The sequence below is a fragment of the Centrocercus urophasianus genome, unplaced genomic scaffold (genome assembly GCF_019232065.1).
Source record: "Centrocercus urophasianus isolate 14NV4802_14NV808 unplaced genomic scaffold, USGS_Curo_1.0 seq_16, whole genome shotgun sequence".
Lineage (NCBI taxonomy): Eukaryota > Metazoa > Chordata > Aves > Galliformes > Phasianidae > Centrocercus > Centrocercus urophasianus.
This window is the reverse complement of record NW_024884711.1, coordinates 43,528,941-43,534,972: the sequence shown is the minus strand read 5'-3', so window position 1 is coordinate 43,534,972 and position 6,032 is coordinate 43,528,941.

The window sequence follows — 6,032 nt, the reverse complement described above, 5'->3', positions numbered from 1 at the left end:
TTGCATCTCCACGGTGTGATGAGCTGCTGGGGACTTGTGTTGACTTTCCGTTTCTTGCACAAGCCTTCCATTTAATCATGGCCAATAGGGTGGATATGAGGAAAAACTTCTCTGAAAGAGTGACAGGCATTGGCACAGGCTGCCCAGGGAGGTGGTGGGGTCACCATCCCTGGAGGTGCTCCACAACAGTGGAGATGTGGCACTGAGGGACATGGTTTAGTGGATGATATAGGCGGCAGGTGGATGGTTGGCACAGATGATCTTAGAGGTCTTTTCCAACCACAGTGATTCTATGAAAAAGGTGCAAATGAGCTCCTTTTGCTTCAGCTCCTGCATGAGGACAAGACATCAATGCTTTATCTTGTTCACGGTGTGCTTCCCACGCAAGGACAGTCCCCAGGAGCGCAGACCTCAGGGGGTGTCACCACCACGACAGCAGCAAGTTATTCCTTCACCAAGCAAAGGCTGCCATGAGCTAACCTTTGCCAGGATCATACCCCCATTAACTCGTGCTGGGCTGAGCACTCCCTGCATGTGCAGCTTCTTCTGCTGGATTCAGCTGATTCCAGAAATTACAAAGGCTTTTCTTGTCAAGCCTGACCAAATCGTGCTGGAATTTGTAGGGTTTCATAAGGTTTTCATTAGGGCTGAGAGAGAGCCCTTGAGGTTTTGTGAAACTCCCTGCAAATACAGCAGTTTGCAAGACTGGGGTGTTTGTTTTTACTGATTCTCTCTGATTTTTGTCCTCCCTCTCCTCACTGCCTTCCTTTCTGAGGCAGACATGGCTCTCTACATGGGGAAAACATCAGCTTCGTACCGTGGCTGAGGGCTGAAGACAAGGTGGTAACAGAACATGGAGTAGGAGGTTGGTCTTCATGTCCACCACCAGGCTTGGGCAATCTGGGCTTATTCCTGTTCTTATTCAGCTCCCACAGTGATACTGACTGGGAGACCTCAACCATCTCCCATCTGGTAACCCCTGAGACCTCGTGACATGAGATAGGTACACATCTCTGCGTAAGGCACCCACAATGGCTTATCCTGGGATGATGTGTTTAGGTGCCTGTAAATCATCTACATTTGCTTTGTAAAGGGCTGAATTGGGATTCGAGATTTCTAGAGGAAGTTGGTAATTTAATAACAGTTATCAGCAGCTGACAGCCCAGAACCTCAGCTTGGCTGGCTGTAATCCATGTAAAAGTGAGGAAAATGCTCAGGAAAAAGAATTCAATAGTTTGATTCTCCCACACGTCATCCCCCAGTGTTCCACCATGTGAAGTACATCACACTGCCTTGAAGCTCAGCCTGTTAGCTTCTCCATCTCCAAAAGGCCAAGTCCTGCTGAGTTCCCAATGACACCGAGTACTTCCCTGGAGCCTTTTGGCATTCTGGAAAACCAGGGTAATTTTCTGAAGTAATAGAAAATTGAAGCTTTTCTAGCACAGACCTCATTCATCCCAGCAGGCAGCCAGCCAGCAACCCAAAGAACATCAGCTGCCTGAACTTTGCAACAGCGTTAGGAGTGGGGTCTGATGGTGATATGAGGTCTGGGGGACTCATGTCCTTCTGAAAGCCTCCCCAGATACAACAGCAGTCTGAACACAGCCTGACAGAACCGCAGCCCCACTGCCGCATTCCTGCTCTCTCTGGAAGGTATCCAGGGCTGCTGTTTGCCCATGCTGCAGTCCCACCTCAGCTATCCTGTTTTTTCAGTGCACCTGTTAATTCTTGGCCACGGTGTGAATGAGCAAATGCAGAGGGGAGCCCACGCCCGCAGTGCACACAGGCATGGCCAGCACTCCCCACACTGCAGCTGGCCCCAATGCAATACAGGTTGACCTCGTCGAGGGTTTTCCTCCACTTTCCCCCAAATATAGCTCTGGGAATCACACAATCACAGAAATACATATTGGAAAGAACCTCTGGAGATCACCAACCCCTTGCTACAGCAGTTCCCTGCAGTGGGCTGCAGCTGGAGCTCACACTGCAGCCCAAGGGAGGTCCAGCACAGCATGGCCATCTTCATCCATGTCGCTTTACCTTGTTGTTACAGTCAGTGCAGATGCCACTACTGAGGCATTTCTCCCTACTAGCAAAGTCTCTGAGCTGTGCATCCCACCTTTAGGGATGGCTTGTAGATATTTTAGGGCATGGAAGAAGAGTTCAGGGCTGACCAGCAGCCCTGACAGACCTTGTGGTTGTGCTGTGAGATGGGACCACCTCTGAACTCTCTTCTTTTCTCTTGCAAGGGGGTTTCTTTTCCCCATAAGCCTCACATTCCCAGTTTACATCCCATCATAGCTGGCTTAAAATGAAGTTTGTACTAAGATTGCTAAACAATGAATCGGAGCAACCAGTACAGGTTGCTTCTGCCCCAACACAGTAAGGTCTGTGCCAGAGCTGCTGCTCCTGTCTCAACCTGCTGCAGGCTGCTGGATCCAGGAGGTCAAGCAGGCTGTCCAAAGCTCTCACCAAGCTATTCCTTGAGTTCATGGCTTGCCAAGGCCACTCCTTTCCTCTGAATTGGGAGGAGAGGGCTTAGCACATCCTGCCACTGCTTCTGCAGGAAGTGGTATATACATGGCTCTGTGCACAATGCTGAGAGATGGGATGGAAAGGCTTCTCTGTGTGTTGAAAGCTTGAGGATGCAGGGACTGGTTACAGCTGAAAATCACTTTGTTTTGGATGGTGCAGGACAGCCTTGTGTAGAAGCACTGCTCACCCAGGTGTCCCTGCAGCTTCCTCTGTTTCAACTCCCTTCCACTTGCTGTGGTTGCCCATTAACCAACACCCATCAGCTGCAGCCGTGCTGCCCTGTCAGCTGCTTCATGCAGAGCACTGTCCTACAAAGCATTTTCCATGCCAAGCTCTGACCTCCACTGTTCAAAACCCATGGGGCCAAAGACCAAAGTTATGTTCACTTTCCCTCAGCAACCCTGAGGCTCAGTGCCTCCCTGCCCTGCTCATGGGCTGGATGTGGAGCTGACTGTGCTTCTGGGTGCCTCTGGTGCTGCTGCAAGTCATAAGACTCCCCAAGTGATTGGTATCTGATCTACAGGGAGTCCTATAAGAGGCACTGTGTGGTTTTTCATCAGGACACAATGATTTTGCAGGGCAGACAAGTGCCTGAGTGAGGAATGTGTAGCAAAATGCCACATGCTTTGGTCTGGGGTCATGGAAGATCTGCAAGATTCTCAGAAATCCATATGATGCACTGCAGGATGCTGACAGAATCATTAACATTGGAAAAGACCACAAAAGTCATCCAGCCCAACACATCCCCACCATGCCCACTAACCAAAACCCCATAGAAGCAGCAATGAGTCCCTGCATTCTTGAGCAGGTAAATGGGTTTTTTTTTTTGCCTCCTCCCTTTGCAAGAGGCCCCTGCTGTGTTATCTCACCTGCAGGGTTTGGCCTTTCCTCTTCCTCCCGGAGCTCCATAGCCATGCATTGGGGTGGAAATACCTTTGCAACGTGTCATTTGGTAAATACACCCTTGGCAGAGCCTGTTTCTCTGTGCACAATGATAACCTTGTCCACAGGCACGTGGGGTGGCCAAGGGTGAGTCAGGTGGGGGCCACGGTGCTGCCAAACATTGATCTTGTACTCTTCCTCCCAGCAGTTCTGATTTCCCCCACCAGCTCCCTGTGACAATGTCTCCAGTGTCTTAGGCTTGCACTGGGATGCAGAACACAGCATCATCTGCCATTTGTGCATATGGAAAATATCCTGAAACCGCAAGGTCTCTGAGCTCTGGGAATATCGAGGCTCAGGATGAGAATATGAATACATGGGGTCATACATATGGGAAAATTGGCTGGAACGAGAACATCTCAAATTATGTGCAGTTACAGAAGCCAAGCTATTCTGTTCTCCACCAGCACCAAGTTAAACTGCTTGGAAATAATGTTTTCTGCTCTGTAACCCCATGGCATGACCGAAATTAGCAGGAAGAAAAAGTGCCTACAGCTCAGTGCTAATTGAGCCCATGTTTTGTGACAAACATTGCCCTTCCTCTCAGCACTCGCTGTCCTAAGCTGCTGTACATACATTTCTACAGATTTGAGTTCCTTAAAAAGCTCGCCAGGATTATTTACCACTTTGTCACTGTGGAGGTTGAAAGGAGCTGGGACAGGCAGCTCAAACGCCATGTGTGCATGAGCCAAAGCGGGCCTTACAACCAAAGGAGTGTTGATAGGAAGGACGTGCTTCCCAGGGCTCACATTCATGTAGCTGCAGCAGTGGAGATGGGTTGGAAGAGGAAGACACTCAGCATGAATTTTCAGAGATGAAAAGAATGAGAATGTAAGGTAGAGGCTGCAGATGAATTGCTCACTGATAATTTTGCATCCGCAGCCATCGAACCATGAGATATCTAAAGTATTTCCTTCCAACACGAGCTGAATGAGCAGGTTCAACCTGCACCCTGATCTGTAGCTATTGTGATTAGAGGTATGCTGATCTGTACCTAATGTCACGAGTCTTTTGGGCACTCATCTTGTTACAGGTCCCTCAGACTCAAACTTGCAAACTGTGTTTGTTTAGTCTCATTCTTGTATCTGGTTTAGCTGATGAGCTGACCCATATTCTTTTGCAGTTTATGTGGATTATTCTAAGAAATCAATCATAGAATTGTAGAATATCCTGAGTTGGAAGGGACCCATAAGAAGCACTATGTCCAACTCCTGGATCCACATAGGAAAACATGGCTAGAGAAACTTGATGTGTAGGAAGGGAAGGACTTGGGTGGCTCCTAATCCTAGAGAGGCTGTGGAACATCCATCCATGGAGATATTCGAAACTCAACGGGGCCCCACGCTGGGCATGGTCCTTTCTGGCACCTCTCTGCTGTACATACGATCTTCATTCCCACATCCCAGTGCCTGCTGACCTTTTTTTTCTCTTGCAAAAAGGGGAGCAGGGTTGGTGTCCTCATTTCATAGGTGAGCACAGGAGATGGGAGGGACTGATCTTCAGAGGCTCATTTTCCATGGACATCACTGGCAGCCTGGCCTCTGATTTCCTCTGAAAGTCCAGGTCTGAGCAAGCTCCCCAAAAGCAAGCAGAAGATCATCATGGGCACCCAATGGGCCCTGGTATCCAAAGGCAGAGGCAGACAGTGACAGCAGGGTAAGAAGTGCCTTAGCTCCTCTCCAGTGAGGGATGTTCCCATCACCAACCAAGAGTGTTTGAGACAGAAAGGACATGGCTTGTCTTCAGGTCACCCATAGCCAGTGGCAGCCAAGGCAACTTTCCCAGCTTCGTGTCAGAGCTGCCCTTTGCAAGTGCTTTTTTCTTAACGATGAGCTGCCATATCACAACATATATTATTATATATCCACCTATATGTTTCCAAGAGCATTACAAGGGTGGAAAAAACCCAATGTCAGGTACCAGGGAGGTAGACATGAAGCCCAACTATCTGAGTTATCTCACATCTCTTCTGAACCACCTTTCCCAGCAAAGGAGAGAGCTTTCTGCTATGGGCAGTGGCTACAGCAAACACTGCCAGCTCTGATGTGATTTTCTAGTTTATCATTATCTGTCTCCTGGGAGGCAGCCTGGTTGCACGCTCCAGTGCTCCATCACAGCCAGTAACCTTGGTGGCCATCCTCACCCCCAGCTCCCCATTGCCAGAGCCACACATGCACCAAGGGAGACCCAGCAGGGTGTGTGCCCACAGCATCCCCCTCTCAGGATGTTTTGGCTGCTGAAATTAGAGTCAGAGGAGTCAAGGATTGGAGCTGAGGCTCTGGGGCCCAAGTGCTGATGTGGCACGGTGCAGCACCACGCCTGGCTTTGTGCAACAACAAGGGGGAAAAAAAAAAAAAAGCACCCAACACTTCTGCCCTTTAAATCTGGACAAAGCAGGTTTCTAATTAAAGCAGCACTTAATCATTAGCGCTCGGTGATTGCAGTGCTGGTGGATAGTTGATGCAAACAGTTGGTTGAAACTCTCTCGTACTGGCTCTCTCTTTGTCCCTCGGTGAGCCTGGAAATGGGTGTGAGCAGCAGTAGGAGTGTCTGCA